Source organism: Heloderma suspectum, chromosome 3 (genome assembly GCF_057233095.1).
Source record: "Heloderma suspectum isolate Gila_16-S chromosome 3, 16-S_ref, whole genome shotgun sequence".
In the NCBI taxonomy this organism is placed as follows: Eukaryota; Metazoa; Chordata; class Lepidosauria; order Squamata; family Helodermatidae; genus Heloderma; species Heloderma suspectum.
The window spans coordinates 200607176-200624111 of record NC_139460.1 but is presented as its reverse complement, the minus strand read 5'-3'; positions in this window follow the sequence as shown (position 1 = coordinate 200624111).

Sequence of the window (16936 nt, the reverse complement as noted above, 5' to 3'; positions counted from 1 at the left end):
TTTCTTTAAATACAACCCATAGTCACTTCCTTAAACGACTGGGAACAATATATGATCTGGGACTCATTTTTGAAATTGCTATTTGTACTTCCTAATTACTTTTAGCATCTAAGGTGCTGTTCCACAACTTTTCCAGGAAAGGAAAATACGCTTTTAAATTCACTAGGCTTTGATTTAAAGTGATTGGTTTTCACCTGGATGAAAGGAAATTTCTTCTTGGGAGGTTTATTAGTATATTAATACATTGCAAATGCATGCATGGCTCTTTTCCATTCATTTTCCTGGGGACAATTACACAAAGAAAGCATTTAATGCACAAGAAAAACAACAGTAGCCCCTCACAAGGGATAGCTGAGGTTTATTAAAATATTTTTTAAAAAATATTCCACATCTAGCATCTGTTTGGCAAATACAATAAACATTTCATGAATCAATTTCAACTCTTATTAGTAAGATTATTTCCTTGTGCTCCGAAGTTCATAGATTTGTAGCGAGCATCATTACCAGACACAGGTAGCCTGCATTTATGCTGATGGAGCCATTTCTCACATGATAGAAAGGCAAACTCACATTTGCCATTGCATGTTCACTCAACAAGGGAACTTTAGCCAATCATAGCTCCCTGATGTTTGTACCTATATGTTATCCATGTCTGCAAGCACGTGTTTGTCACAGTCACGCTTTCAAAAAATAGTTTTGCGAGAAAAAATAAAAACAAAATAGAAATGCCAGTGCACACTACATTATCTCATCTAATAATCCTGAGGCCAGAATATCAATACAGGCACAGGTACCACAATCCAGAGCATATTATAAGAAATTAAAAATTCATCATGCTGCACAGCAGTGACCACTCAAAACAGCTATACAAAACAGTACCATAGCCAAAAATAATGACTTTAGGGAGCAATCCTATGTCCACTAGACAGTGACTGGGGGGGGGGGGATAGGATTATTTGGTTTCTGAGCTCCAACTTCGGAGCCCAGAAACCGCAACCCCCTCCCCCTTGTAGCTGGCATGGTTCTCTCCTCGTTGGCTATGTCTCTGAGCTTGGAAACAGAGTGCGGAGACGGACAAAAAGGGGGCAGTCCCGGGGTGAGGAGGGGAGGAGACTGTGGAAGCCATGCTACACAGCTTCCTATACGCCACATGGCCTCCCCCCTCCAACTCTGAAAGTCCCCAGCTAGACAGGCAAAATTGCCTGTCTAGCCAAAAATGCAGGGCAGCCAGAGTACAGAGGCGAGGATTGCCTCTGTGTTCCAGCCACCCTGCTTTGGAGAGTTCTCAGCCTCTGAGTTAGGAGGCTGACAACTATCTCCATAGGATTGTGCCCTTAAACATTCTCTTTCATTGTCTGTAGCGTTAATAATTAAAGAAACCATCCTAAAACTTAAAACTGACCTAAAAGAAAGCGTACTGTTTAAATTCTGTGCTGCAAAAGCAAATTAACCAAGATGAGACAGCAAGGATTAATGCAGGGGTGTGCAGGGCTTCCCAATCCATCCCGTGGTGCCTCCTAGGGGGTGGAGCTTGGCCTTCAGGGAGTCTCTGCTGTACACCACTCTCCCTCCCATTGGGGATTCAAATACAATTATTCATTCTTAATGACTCACCCTTATTAATTTTCCTTTGCAGTGCAGCAGTGAATTTTAAGATGCATTTTAAGTTTTAGGATAGTTTTTTTTTAAACCATTGTCACATTAGCCCAATTCATGGGATTAAAAATGTGTGGAGTGGGAGAGCAGGGGCCCAGCCCCGGCTGTCTGTGGGTTGGGGGGCATGTCAGTAGAGGGGAGCCTTTTCTATGCACATGAGCTGCCCCCATGATGTAGAGCCCAGGGTGTCACATCATGGGGGTGAGAGCCTATGCCATAGGGCAGGCTCCCCTCTACAGATGTGCTCCTCCAATGGTTGGATGGCAAGGGGTGAGGCAGATAGGGATGTTGACGGGAGTACTTGGTATTGCTGTCTTCTGTTAAAAAGGCAGTTAGCAGAGAATAAACAAAAGGCAGAACAGAATGAGCATTTACCAGTCCCACATGCACACGAAAGGCTAAAAAAGAGACCGCACCTTTCTTTAGTGAAGGAAAGATAAAACAGCTTTACACACACATGTTCTTGCATAAAGATGCAGGTACAGTGTAGGGCTTCAAAAGGAGTTTGTTCAGTTTACTTTGTGTTCCATTACACAGGCAGGAGTGAGAGAGAGCAAGCCATGTGCCTCCAGCAATGGAGGAAGGTGTGTGTGTGTGTGTGTGTGTGGGAGCAGGCTATAGAGATCCTAGGGCTAGCTATGCCCCACATTCCCATATGTTAACTAGCTAACTGCAACACTGCCCCCTACTTGCAGATGACATTGCAATATTCCCAACAGATGTGTCAGCAGCTGCAGGGCCAGTGGGGAAGGCCCTGCTCTCTCACTGTACACAACTGGAACCATGGGAACTCCAGGCCCAAATAGGGCTATTGTCGAGACACCACAGGTTTGTTTTCAGTAAAAATCTGGTGAGAGCTTAGGGAAGATGGGTGCAAGTGTACATCCCCCTGTCCCACCCACACAATGAAATTTCATTGGTCTTATTGAAATATGTCTAGCCTCCTTCAACACCCCTTGGATGTTTTAACCAAGCAGGAATCTCCAAATTCACCTTGAAATACCACTTAGGGTGAAAATGTGGTGGTAGCTCGAGTTGCCTCCTTCCTTCACTTCACTGTATTTATTGTGGCTTCATAAGGAGATCGATGAGGAGAAGAGGGCAAGCGGGAGGCATGAAATGACAACAAAATACAAATCTAGATGCTCACTTGTTTTCCATAATTGGAAGCAAGAACAGGCTTGGTTTTTCTGCATAGGCCAGACTGTGAATAGGGCTGATGCTCTTTGAAGAAATAAAACCATCTCTCTCAGAAAGGAACCTCCCAAATTTGCCTTGAAATTTAACTTTAGGTGCGTGCATATGTGCACACACACACACACACACACACATTTTTATCAACTTTGCCCACTGCAAACTTTTTTTTTTTTTTTAAGCAACCCCAGCTACCTAGCCTCAGCTGCCCACATTCTGTGCTGGAGAGAGAAACAGATGAACATCCACAGCACAGCTGATCTAACAATCTGCATGAATGTCCATTTTATCAAAACTCTTTTGACTTCTCCTGAAATTCCTCATTTATTTTGCCCAACCAGGTACCTCAGCGTTCTGCTGTTCAAAGGAGAAAAAAAGACCCACTCATCATGCATAAGGGCATGGACTTGCTGAATTAATTTTTCTTTGGATCCCACCCTTGCACATTCTGTTTGTTTTTGAAGCATAGACATTTCCACTGTCTGCAGCGCAAGGTGGCTTGCATAAAAGTAAAAACAATCAAATCAAATCAACCACAACAAAAGAAAAACAAAAGCAACAAAATGAGCATGAACCAGATCAACCAGATTCCTTCAGGAACAAGTGGGAGGTTTTATGCTTCTTTGAAGATGCGATGAGAGAAGAGTAACCGCAGACCTCTTCAGGGAGCTTGTTCAACGCCTAGGCAGTAAAAACCCTGCTTCTTGAAGTCAGTGTTTTAATTTCTCTTAGAGCCTTTCTACATGAGGCTTTTATTATGTGCTCACAGTAGTTTGCAGGCCCTTTAAACACGATCCTTCAGAGCCTCTCCTGTGCTTTGCAACCATTATTGTGTTTTTTTTTTCTCCTAATGAGGAAAGTCTGGTATTTTTCTGAATGGTATTATAGAATCCTCAGGTATTTGCACAATTCCACTGTACCACAGCACCACCTAATGGTTGTGCTATGGAACATATAGAAAGGAAGAGAAAGAAAACCCCCAGAAAAAAACACATGTAAAGGAGCCAACCTTAATCCTGCACAGAATCCGGAAGCAGAAGCCCTGGTAAAGATGTGGGTTAAAAGCCTCGTAGAAAAGCCCACAGTGAAGGGACCTGTTGCAGCAGGACCTGACTTGCAGAACACAGATGGTGAAAGGGCTCATAACAGGAGATGGAAAATTCTTAAGTGTATAGTATAGGTTCTGAGCCATATGCTTTAAAAGTAAATCTGAGCACCTTGATTTGAGCCCAGAATCTAGTAGGCAACCTACTCCAGGCAACTCCCTGTATCTGTCCGGAAGCAAGTAGCAGCAGCCATCACCACCGACTGCAGTGTCTGAGTCATCTTCAAGAGGAGCCTCACATAAAGTGCATTACAACAATCCATGGTAGTGGCTATAAAAGCATGAATAAGCATGGTAAAATCCCTCTCTTGAAGAAAGGATAGAGCTCCCATAACAATACAGTTGATCAAAGTTAACCCTTACCTCTACCACTACCACCTTATCCAGGAACAAAGCATGATCTGGGAGAACTTCCAAGTTCTGGACCTGGTGAAACGCAGGAATTGCTACCTACCTGTTACAGGTCTCAGACTCGCCCCCCCCCCAACCCCAAGCAATGGAATTCCCAACAAGCATCACCTTTATTTTTGTTGGTGTCAACTTCAGCCTGTTGAACCTAATACACCCAGTCATGGCCTCCAGATACTGCTTTAGAACAGGGTGGGATTGCACATGGATACTTAGGGATTGAAATATAGAACTATGGGCCATCAGCATATTGATGACACCCATCTCCAAAGCTCTAGAGATCTTTCCATGCAGCTTCGTATAGATGTTTAACTTCACTGGTGATAGCACCAAACTCTGTAGTATACTGTAAGACAATTCCCAAGGTGCTAATCTGGTGTCACCAATGACTACTCTCTGGCTATAGTCAAACAGAGAAGTTACTAGAGCCCCAGTCCAGACAACCCACCAGCTGTTCAAATGGTTTCAAAAGAACAGTGTGGAACACAATATCAAAAACTGCCAAGAAATTTAGCGAGAGCAGTATGAAGGTGTTCTGTTGCCAATGAAAAGATGTTCCACCAATCCACCAAAGTTACCAAAGCTGTCTCAGTTCCAAAACCAGTCCAGAACCAAGACTGAGAAAGGACGAATGAAGCTGTGGCAAATAGCCATGGCAGAAACATGGATTTATCTGATGAAATTAGCTAAAGGCAAAGGCAAAATATTGGTTGCTGTTTTTCGATAAAAATGGTGTGATTTTTATTGTATATATAAATCAGGAACATACGCAGCAATACTTGTCAAAACTTTCTTTATTTTAAGGAAAAGAGACTAAGGGAGCAATCCTATGGCCCCTAGACAATATCTGGGGGGGCACAGGATTTTTCAGATTCCTGGATCTGAGGTTGGAGACAGCGCTCTGACCTTGCACCAGGATCTGAGCTCCCTGCCCTGCCCCTCACAGCTGGCACGAAGAGAACAGTGTCCACCGCCTCTCCAAGGTCATAAATGCTACCTCAAAGAGGAGGAAAGGGGGGCGATTCTGTGGGTGGGGAGGGGAGGCCAACCTATGAAGAATCCTCCGGCCTCCCCAGCCTCCTTCCCTCCCATTCTGCAGATCCCCGGCTAGATAGGTGAAAAAGCCCATCTAGCAAAAATGCAGAGCAGGAGGAGCATGGTGTCAAAGATCGCCTCTGTGCTCCTCTAGCTCTGCACAGGATGCCCATCAGCCTCTGAGTTCAGAGGGTGACAGGCATCTTGATAGGATTGCACCTAGGGATGCTGGAGAAATTCAAGATGGACTAAAATGAGCTCAGATTTCTAAGAATTCCACCTATGGAATCTGCCATGGAGCAACCCCCTCAGGTCGCGCAGAGTCTGTGGACTTTCAGATGCTTTTCTTTAGTTTCCTGAAATGTACGCATATTTATTTGTAGCAAAATATGCACATTTCTGCTGAGGAAAAGTTAAATGGAATGGGGGCAATAATTTACTAAGGTAAACTATGTAAATGGTTATGAAACCTCTTGTGGAATTATTTGCGAATTTTTCCACATGACGAAAAAATAATAATTCGCATCCGTCCGTGAGCAGACGATGGAACAAAAGGCACCTGACAAAACACAGACAGAGCAGATGTTACACAGTCTGTACATCCCTAATTGCACCCTAAATATAAGTTGTTATTATGAAGAGCCATAAAGAAAACCTCCAAGCAGCCAATGGATTCTATCTATACTTTTGTTGGTAAAGTAAATGGGAAAAAATGTTAAATGTACTGCCCTCTGTCAACAACTAGATTTAAACTTGAAGTGTTACAATGGCAGTTTGTCATAAGTAAAATAACATTAAAAAAAAAAGCAGCAAAGAAGGAAGTTCCATCCAGAAATTCATGGAGTTGCTCTGTCACCTTAACTTGGAGGCTATTGACATTTCATATATACATTGTGACTCTCTCCAAGGCCCCATCCACATGAGCCATTTACTCCAGGGCTGCTGCAACTTGAGGTCCTTTGGGACTACAGTGCAGTCACCACTTCACAGACAAACCTGGGTTTTCACCCAGAAAATGTGGATTTCCAAAGAGGCATTTTGCTGTGATGTTTCTGGTTTGCTGTGAGTCTCCCACAGTTACGAGCTGTCTGTCCTTTCCCCAAACCAACTTCGCATTTTGTGGTGGGCATGTGGTAGGTGTGCCTAGTGCTTGTGTCACTCTGTGACACCCCTTTACTCCTCCCTGTTCCTTCGTGGCTGTGCAGTTACAGAGGCATGGAGAAAAGTGCTAATTTCTTCAACCACATCTTTGCACACCTTCGCAGCTTCATATCTTCGCAATGGCTGCTTTGGAGTCAGTGGCCAAGGGCCGGGAGGGGGAGGTGTTGGGGGGAGCAGAAGGTCCAGGACCAACTTTGCTCCAGCCACGATTTTGGAATGATGGGTAGGCACATACCTCTCATGGGCACACACCTTGGCGTGTGTTAACCGTCACAAGAGTTTCGGGCTGGAGAACTGCCAAACACTTGGCATGGTAACGAAGGAGCAGACCACCCACATTTTACCCAACAAGGAATGGAGAGACACAAAAGAACCCCTAAAATACAAAATAGCTGCTAAAACCAGAAGTGTCTCACCCCCCCCCCCCCACGTGCTGTGCAGCTGCACATTTAAATATAATGGTAAAAAAAAGCAACGCGACTGCCACAGTTTACTTCGCTTCAACAGCTACGTGTCAAGGCACAGTGGATTTTCCTGTTGACAGTGTCAGGTAGATGGCCCCCAAATGTCCTTTTTGGTGTGCAGTTTTTCACTGACCTGGCACTTCCCGCTATCAACACTGACACAGAAGAATTGGGAGATGTAGACCCTTCACGTCTTCAGTTTGGAGTATGGCCAGATGGGGGGGCGATTATCTCAGACCCCATTTCATGACATTCTGTCTCATCCCGCTACCATATCCTTGCATCAGTCACTGGAATTATAGGGCCCCAGCTGCTAGGAAATGCCAAATGGAGGCTCTGTCAGTACTATGTTTGAGGAAAACTACATTTCAAACTAAGGCTGTGATTCTAAAGAACTTATATAGAAGGAAGTGAGTTCCTTTCAAACCAGTGTGCACATAAATGTATATTCAGACCGAAGTCGTGCGCGGCACAGTAGCAGTTGTCACATAAATAATATAATCAATGGATACCCCATGTGTGTGAAACTACTATAATCAATGTAATTGGATCAGGCATGATGGCTTGTTATCTCTTCTGAAGACTATTAGTGATCACAAAATGGGACCCAGCAATCAGCATATTGTGGATTAGCTTCAACTTTCCATGAAATGTATGCACCTTTATCTATGGTGTGTTTTTCATATTCTAATCTCGCCTGTCATTCTGTGAGGGAAACGCATCTTCTATCACAGATTAGCTATCCTGGCTCATGTTCTCTTAGGGCACAATCCTATTCCGAACTCGGAGGCGACCACTTATCCAGTGTAGGGCAGGAGAAGCATGGAGGGGATCATTCCCTATGCATTTCTCCTGCCCTGCTTTTTCAGCTAGACAGCCGATTGCAGCTCTCTAGCCACGGGAGGGTGGAGTGGGGGAGGCTGCAGCTGGATGACACACTGGATGTGTCATACAGGCATTCCCCCCCCCGGAACTCCCCCCGGAACGCCCTTTTTCGGTTGCTCCATGCTCCTCTTGCGAGTGCGGAGCACGGGGCTGTTCCTCGGAGGCAGCATGGAAGTGGGGGGAGGTCAGTTCTCCAGGAATCAACCTCCGAGTGCGGGCTCCGAGGTCAGTTCCCAGAAAACCACATATCCTATGGCCGTCTAGCCACTGTCTAGCAGCCATAGGATTGCTCCCTTATCCTATCAGCCAGTTTCCTTACACTTGGTAAATTTAAGTAGAAGGTGACAGTCCATCCCCATAACATTAACAGTTTCAAAGGGCAACAAGTTTCATTATCCACAGGTTGCATTTTCCTTCAGTAGAACCGAGTGAAGGCAAATAACAGTAAGGACATTTAATGCATTAGCTAATGCAAAAATGGGTATTGTTCTGCAGCTACATCGTGTACGCCACCAATTTTCCATGCTTCTGAGAGGAAAGAAATCAAGATGCTGCTGAATCTCAGCTTGATGCACCACCATTCAGTCCCCAGCAGTTGTCAGTATTGCTAAATTAGTAAGTTTATTAATATACTTTCATTTCCCCCACTGCCGCAGCTGTCCCCATGTATCTCTTTAAAGGGTTTTCAGAAAAGCTTGAAATATTCAGATGCTGTTAGTATGTCTAAAGCAAGCAAATGCTTCCTGGAGTATTCCTAAAGTATCCCTAAAGACACCTCCTCAACAAATGCTTTTAGTGAGCTTACTCTTCTTACTCTTTCAAACTTCAGACAATCTCCAAACGATAGGCAAGCCATTTGCTTCCACCACACCTTCGCTGTTCACATAATGAACAGCTGCTAACATCTTATTGCCCTAGGCAAGCCATTCCAGCCTTCATCTGTGAGAGAGATTGCAGGGATATTTATATGGCAATGGCTTCCTTAAGCGGAAGTTTCATTCTATAATGCTCTTGGTCAAAGTCTGGGGCATCTGAAAGCCCCTTGCTCACAACTCTAAGTCATCTTGGTTGGTAGGGGACATCTGCCTAAGTCCCTTTCTGGATTTCCCACTTCGGTTCTCCTAGACTTCACTGCTGCTTTCATATGAGTGAGATTGGACTATTGCAAGGTCACTCCAGGGCTGCCAGTTGCATAGACTGTGAACAGGGCCAGCGCCAAACTCCAGTGTGACCTCAACATACTGCCACCAATGGGCCCCACGCTCAAGCCACCCGCCATCAAAGCAGGCCCCTGCCCACTGCCAAAGCCCCCATCCACCCAAGCCACCAGCTGCTTCTGAAGCCTCCCTCCTCCCCGGCCATCCCTCCTTATCTGGCTGGCCCCACTGGTAAAGCGCCATACCACCCAACCAGCCAAGCCTGTGGCACACAATTTTGAAATATACATTTTTGATTTACAGGTTAAGTAGCAGTGATGTGAACCAATGAGATGCTGCCTTTGGAGGGGACACAGCCAATGAGGGCATGGAGTGATGTAAAGACCATCTTGTGCCCTCAGTGGCCATGTCTCCCCGCAAAAGCAGCATCTGGTTCAAAATGCTGCTACTCAAACTGAAATAAATAAATAAATAAATAAATAAAAATAAAATAAATGGCGCTGCAGGCCTTGCAGGCTCAGGAATAGCACTTTCTTTTGCCTTTTGGAGGAGGATGGTAGCAGCAGCTGTGGCAGGCTCAGGGGTAGGGATGGGCCCTTCTGAGTGTCTGTACCCTAGGCAGCTGCCCACCCATGCCAACCCCTGACACTGGGCCTTATTGTGAGCATGGCTGGCAATCACTAGTGTGCAATGTTGGGCCTTTCCCAGGTCGCAGATACTTTTCAGGGTGTCACCATCAATTGCAATTTTCAATGCTAGGGCACACATGTGAGCTGTCATCTCTCACGCACATTAGTAACATGAATCTTTAGTGAAACCTACAGGTGCAGATTGCATAAATACATTAAATGACAATCTGTGCCTGGAAGTAGTTGACTTTGCCCTTTCCACTATCTCTGATATTTTGATACTGGCTGTGGTTCTGCAGTGGTAAAAGGGAGTGCTTTATTTACATTCTTGAGGCTTGTAGCAATATGAAAGAAGTATTGGATTTGGCCTGAATGGGTTGTGCTTCCTGGGAGGAACCAGGAAATGGTTGAGGGCAAGACCCACTGCTTCTGACCTGAGAAGAGAGAAGCCGCTGCCTGAGATAGTTCAGTGGAAAGGCTTTGTTTAAATAAAACATAGGTTTGTTTGGAAGGCAGAGTCTGTGGGGTGCAGTACACCAACTTTGAAACAAGGGTGTCATTTTCATTCTTCATATTTATAGGAGCAAAACAGGCCTAGAAAGGTCCACTGATGGCCCCTTTCCCAAAGGGACCACACAAAAAATGGGGCCTGACTCTACCTATGAATATCTGCACCATGAGGTGCTGTGTACAAAACATCTGTGGGCAATAAGTCCATGATGTTGCAGAGCAATTCCTCTGATTGTCTGCCCAACCTGATAGGCAGGCATGAAGTAGGCTGACCGGATGCATGAGGGATCTAGGCTGGGAAGAGTTTGTTTGCTTTTGCCTTTGGGGCTGCCCACCACCAGAATGTGGCCCAAAAGCTTCTCGGAAAGGGAATTTGGCAATTGGGCTGAAAGAGGTTCAACAACCCTGCCTTACAGGATTCATATATGTGGTAAAGGGCACAAAATCAGACTGTAGTAAATGACAAGTTGTTTCATGATGTGCGAACCCAGAAACTCTGGGTTGTTTATGGGTCAATCAACCCAGAGTTAACCCAACAATTACCCGTGATTCAGTAACTGGTTTGTTAATTGTTCCTGGGTTCTTCATTGAAAGCAGAAGCAACAAAGAGCGTGTGGGAGGCAGTGCACTCATTGCTTCGCCCGTCCACAGCAATTTCTGGGTTAAACAACCCAGGAACTGCAGTGTGATGAGTGAACTGGGTCAGTGTGTGGGGGAACTACCAAGAAGAAAGAGTACCACCTCTTGAAGAATATGTGCAACTGCATTTCAAATGCTACAAATGAAGTACTCCTACGTGATCTTTATGACTGTTAGAAATGTATTTCATTTAGCATCTTCCATCGAAAGATCCCATAGCACTTCCAGTAATCACGAGAGCTGATTGCATACTTAAAAAGAAGAAGAATACCGCCATTTATCATGGAATGTTTTGTTTCTTTGGGGCATCCAATCTGCTTTATTAAAACACATGTAGGTATTAAGCTCTTGGTTTCTATGGATAGACAGATTACTGTAATTTAAGGATCCTCAAGCCTTTTCAACAGGAATAAATTTTTGCATACAAAAATACAAGAGGGGAGCTTTGCTGGATCAGACCATTCTGTTGCCAAGAGTGGCCAGCTAGTTGCTTCTAGGAAACTCACAAGCAGGGTGTGAAGGTGATTTCCAGCTCCTGCTGTTTATCACCAGCATCTGGTAATGTATTGTTCCAAAGACCTATCTTGTCTAACAACATGCGGTGGCTCGCCTGATTAAAGGTAGCCGCTGGCAAGATCACATCACTCCAGTGCTGAAGGAGTTGCACTGGTTACCAGTTGTTTTCCAGGCCAAATTCAAGGTGTTCGTTTTGACCTTTAAAACCCTATATGGTTCCTGCCCGGCCTATCTTAAGGAGTGCCTCCAGCAACACCAGACAGGCCGCTAAACAAGATCAGCCTCAGATGGCCTTCTCTCTGTCCCATCAGCCAGGACAGCTAGACTGGTGGGGACGAGGGAGAGGGCCTTTTCTGTGGTGGCCCCCACTCTGTGGAACTCCCTCCCTAAGGAACTCCGTTATGCCCCCTCTTTAATGAGCTTCCGTCGTGCATTAAAAACGTGGTTGTTCAGGCAGGCATTTGGGGTGGGTTAGGGTATTTTAGAAAATGTTTTTATTGTAGAATTTTATTATTTTAAACTGTTTTATTATATGTTGTACATCGCCCAGAGTGGCTGGGTGACCAGCCAGATGGGCGATTAAGAAATTTAATAAATAAATAAATAAATAAATAAATAAAAATCCTGTTTCCCACCTGACAGCCCTCCAGCTGATAGTTCAACACCCACTGTGGGCTGAAGTCCTTACAACAGTCCATCATGGGCACTTGATGTGGTATCCCCTTTATTCATTCTTTTGGCTGGTTCATGTCCATCACTCATTGGCTGTAGCCTCAAATGGTGCCTTGCCTGTTTGAATGAGTCTTCACAGGTGAATCACCACTGATAGAACTTTCCGTATCACCTGATGATCAAGGCAAACACCATAATTCACATATTTGGCTGCAAGTCATTAAGTGATTTGCATATGCATGTATGAACCAGCCTTTCATTGCTGGTTCCCCCTCCTCACAGCCAGGACCTCTGTCGCCTCCACACAGTATGAATGATTTGAAAGGAAACGTTATCTTCCACTTCCTCTCTAGGAGAATGTAACCCACAAATGTTGGCAGATCATTAAATGTGCTCTGATTTAACAAGAGTGCTGTACTTTGCACATTTTTACTTTACTAGCAACAAATTAACTCGAAGAAATTATAACTATCCTCCTTCACTTAGCAATAGTGCTCCAGACATTACCATGTGCTCATAAATACTTTTAAAACTAAATCATGAGGTCTTAGTGCCAGCTGTACTTATAACTAGATCTCCATGTGAACATAAGCTATTACTGGGTCCTTCATTGCAATCAAGGTTGTGAAGGGAGGAAGGGAGTTGCCCTAAATCCCAGCAGTGTAGGCAGGGAGAAAGGTTGCTCAGGCTGAACACCAGCCCAGCAAGATAGGCTGCCACCACCCTTTACATTCAACTCAGCCTGAGCCAGGGGACTCTCACACCTTACAGGACACCCCTAAGGCTTATGCAATAGGGGCCCAACTAGCACCTTCTATTTCTAAGGATTAGGCATGAAGCCTTAACAGTAGCATTAACCAAGAGGAAGACTCTGGATTTAGTACTGAGGCAATTTAGAATTAAGCACACAGACAGCTATAAGAGGATGTATGTTTATTGGGAAAGGGGAAAAAAGACACAAGAGCCAGAGAACATTTGGAAACAATACTTCAAGGGGAAAAAATAATGAAGCTACCTAAACCTGTCCATACGTACCTAGGCATGGGTCTTCAAATAGGACAGGGCCCAGACAGACATACTGGGGAGTCCAAAGCCAAGGTGAAATGAAGAGAAAGAAGAAGACAAGGGGCAGCTGTATCCCCCCGCCCTGGTTATATGCTCAATCCCTTGCCAACTCTAAGGTGATTCCAGTTAGCCAACCATGGGCTGGCTAGAACACTTTTCCCAGACCCCAAGGGCAGGGGGAGTGAGAAACCCCACAGGAATGCAGCTGTTCACTCAATCCAGTTAACATCTTGTTCTGACCTTGGGGCTAGATACATCCTGAGGTATCACACATGTAGGTGGTTTCCCACTAACTGCAGCTTCAGCCTTGCGAAAGGGAAACTTACAAATGGCTAGGACACAAAAAGAAAATGGAGTCCTCGACAAAGATCATTATCTGATCTCTTTCAAGATAGGAGAGCAGCAAAAATAAAGAGATATTTCTGACAACCAATGTGCCTTTTGTTTTTCAGATACAATGATAGTCATAGAATCCAAAAAGACACACACACACCACCCAAGGGACAGTATAGGTCATGTCAAATCTATCTAGGCTTCTGTTGAAAAATTCAACGGGGGTGGGAGGAGAAGAGGGGGGTGAAGGGGGAGCCAGGTGCGTCTGTGAAATCATGGGCTACAATTATCCTTAATGGCTAATGCTATAAAAATAGGTAATGGCAAATAGTTTTTCTGTGTTGCAGATCTGAAACAAACCACCAACAGTTGCCATCTCTACCTGAGAAGAGGTTGAAAATAAAGCATGAACGCATTGGTGCTGATTATTCTACTACTAAGTCTCTTCCGCTGCCAACGGTGAGATGAGTATCTTTGTGTACTGTGTCAACAAGAATCAGACCAGCCATTTGTAGCCCTGAAATATGAAGGTTATGTGACCTTAGTCAAAAATTTATCTACCTTTGCAGCACACAGTGCTTTATCAAAGGAAATATGAAGTCTGGATCACTGAGATGATGGCCAGTGCATACGTCACACAATAGCGAAGCAATCAGTGAAGTATCATAAAATTTGCAAGAACAAGTATGATGCTCAAAAGGCTGAAAAGTTGGATATTACATGACAAACCAGACAACCTGCAAGATCCGAAGCATCAACATCTACTTCAAGCTCAGCCAGATCATCCTAGCATAATTCTGTTCTTTAAGAAAATGTGTCTCTTTTGTGATAAAGGAGAAGAAAGGGCAACATTGGCATCAGCATCAATTCTTGGCATTGGACCCACCATTCTCAGTTTTGTTGCACTGATGAAAAAGAACATCTCAATGGATCTGGTAGCATTAGAAAGCAATCACCATAAATAGCATTGCATACTTTTTCTCACACATGTGAGAAGTGCCAAATGTAACTGTACCCACAAAGACCAAAAAAACAGAAAACAAAACAGCAACACTAAACAAATAAGAGTCATACATTATTTGTTTAGCATTGCTGTTTTTGCTGCTGTTGTGGTAGAATTGGTGCTGTACCTGCAGAATACATATATCTGAGTTATCACCTGTCTTTAAATGCACAATTCTTACAAAGGGAAGGGCTCAATATATGTGTGAGATGAGAGTACAGGCTGAAGAAAAAGATGTCGACCGGACACTTCTGAAGGATCAGCTAATTTCATTTGTCTCTGGACCTCACACAAACAAATCAGGTCATTCAATTATACTAAGCCTCGAAGAAGGCCTGTGCCATGGATGGCTTCTCTGATGGAGTGTGCTTGGAGTGTGCAGCTGCTATTTTGCAAAGTAGCCTGTTTAGTTAATTCCTGCAACTTCGTGGCTCCTTCACTAAAGATTTCACTGCTTGCAATTCAGTATATGCAGTACTCTTAAACTTTATGTCAATGGTACTTGAGGGTCCCAAAATTATTGAACCAGTTATGAACCAGAGGCATACTGCTGCATTCTCAATTGCTCAGTTGGTTTGGTTTAATGGTGTGAAAGAGGACAGGGGACCCAGATGTGAAAGAACAAGACATCTTATTGACAGGGAAGCTTCACTTCTGCTGTAAGTAGGACACTTGATACACTCCCTTCATGTGAAGGTGCCACAGCTCAGGGGTAGAGCACATGCATTGAATGTAGAAGGTCCCAGGTTTAGTCCTGCCTGAAACCCTGGAAAGCTGCTGCCAGTCAATGTTGACAATACTGGGCTAGATGGACCAGTGGTTTGACTCAGTAGAAGGCAGCTTCCTATGTTCCTAAACTCCCTAAGGAGAGAAAAATAGTGGATGAACTGTAAAATCTTGGTTTGAATGTCTCATATGACAAGAGCTTGAGAGATGTGTACAACAACAAGTGTGTACAACAACATGTGTACAACAACATGTGTACAACAATATGTGTACAACATGTGTACAACAACATGTGTACAACAACAAGAGCTTGAGAGATGTGTACAACAACAAGTGTGCTATGCAAAAAGAAAAGAAAAGCTGAAATTGTGCACCAAAAGTTTGTCCACCAGTCTGCTTATCACACTGCTGCTGTAGAAAAAAAGTCATCGCCAACTGAATTTGACTACCAAAAGTTGGTTCCAGAGTGTTTATCCTGGCTGCTATTGACAATAGTAATTGCCAACTGAACTCAGCTCTTTTCTTGGAACAAGCATGACCATCATTCAGAACTCACAATCTGAGGCTTACATCCACAGCTGTCATAGACATCACACTTTGAAATCAGGATGTAAACATTCAGCTGCCCAAATCATCCACAAACGTTCCAGCATGTAGTAGCTGAACCTACAGTTAATCCATGCTAAGACAGTCGTCTAGTTGTCCTCAGTCCTTATAAGGTTCTATTCCATAGCTCCATACAGTATTAAAAAACAATGGCTATCCACACTTTGGAAGAAGGGGGAGAGAACAGAATGCCTTTGCAGCATTTCAGGCACATGCTCAAGCAGATGTTGCGAAACAGAAATGCCATATGACTTTACTTGCACTAATACAAGACGACATTTGCTTCCCCTGCAATGGTGTGACATATGATGAGCATTATTATTAATGTGATGTCCAAATTAAGTAATGGGCAAACATCAGTAATCACTGCTGACAAGCCTGTGTATGCAGGAAGAAGACAACTACAGTGGAAGTTCCCAGATAAATACAGTGAGCAGTATGTTGTGTTCATTATATTGAAATGTTGGCCTTAATTTTATTTGGAAAGCATCTGATGTCTACTGGGTAGCCTGAAATGCTAACAGATGTTGATGTAGCAAGCACAGGTGTTGCCAAATATTGTCTGACAGCATCAGTTGTCAGAAGATATGCTCATGAAGTGTCTCTTGCTACCTTAAACTTCCTTCAAACCCAGATATATTCTAATCATTGGTGATATTGCTTCCGTTATTGGTACTATAGCAGAATGGAGGAAGAAAAGAAAATCAAAATTGGCACAGTTCAGATGAATACTGCCATTGAATTGGTGACCCTTCTTTTATGGCTCGTATTATGTATTGCAGTGGAGGGGGGGATTACAAGAGAGTTGTGCACCGTGCCTTCCACCGCGATGGGCAACCTTCCCCATCAGCAAATAGGAGATCACCCAGAGGCTGCTGGTGAAATTTCCTGGTGGAAGAGATGCTGGAGCAAGTGGTGTAGTTCGGTTATTTTAGACCAGCCTTCCACAACCTGATACCCTCCAAATGTGTTGGACTGCTCCTGGGAATGATGGGAGTAGCAGTCCAATGCATCTGGAGGTCACCAGGTTGAGGAAGGATGTTTTAGACTCTGGACATAATGGTCCTATTGCCCTGCCCCCGGGGTTGAATGGTCTTTCAGGATGGGGCTCTTCACTTACTTCAAATAGTTTCATGGGGAACCCTTTCCTTAGATCAGGGTGCAGAATGACT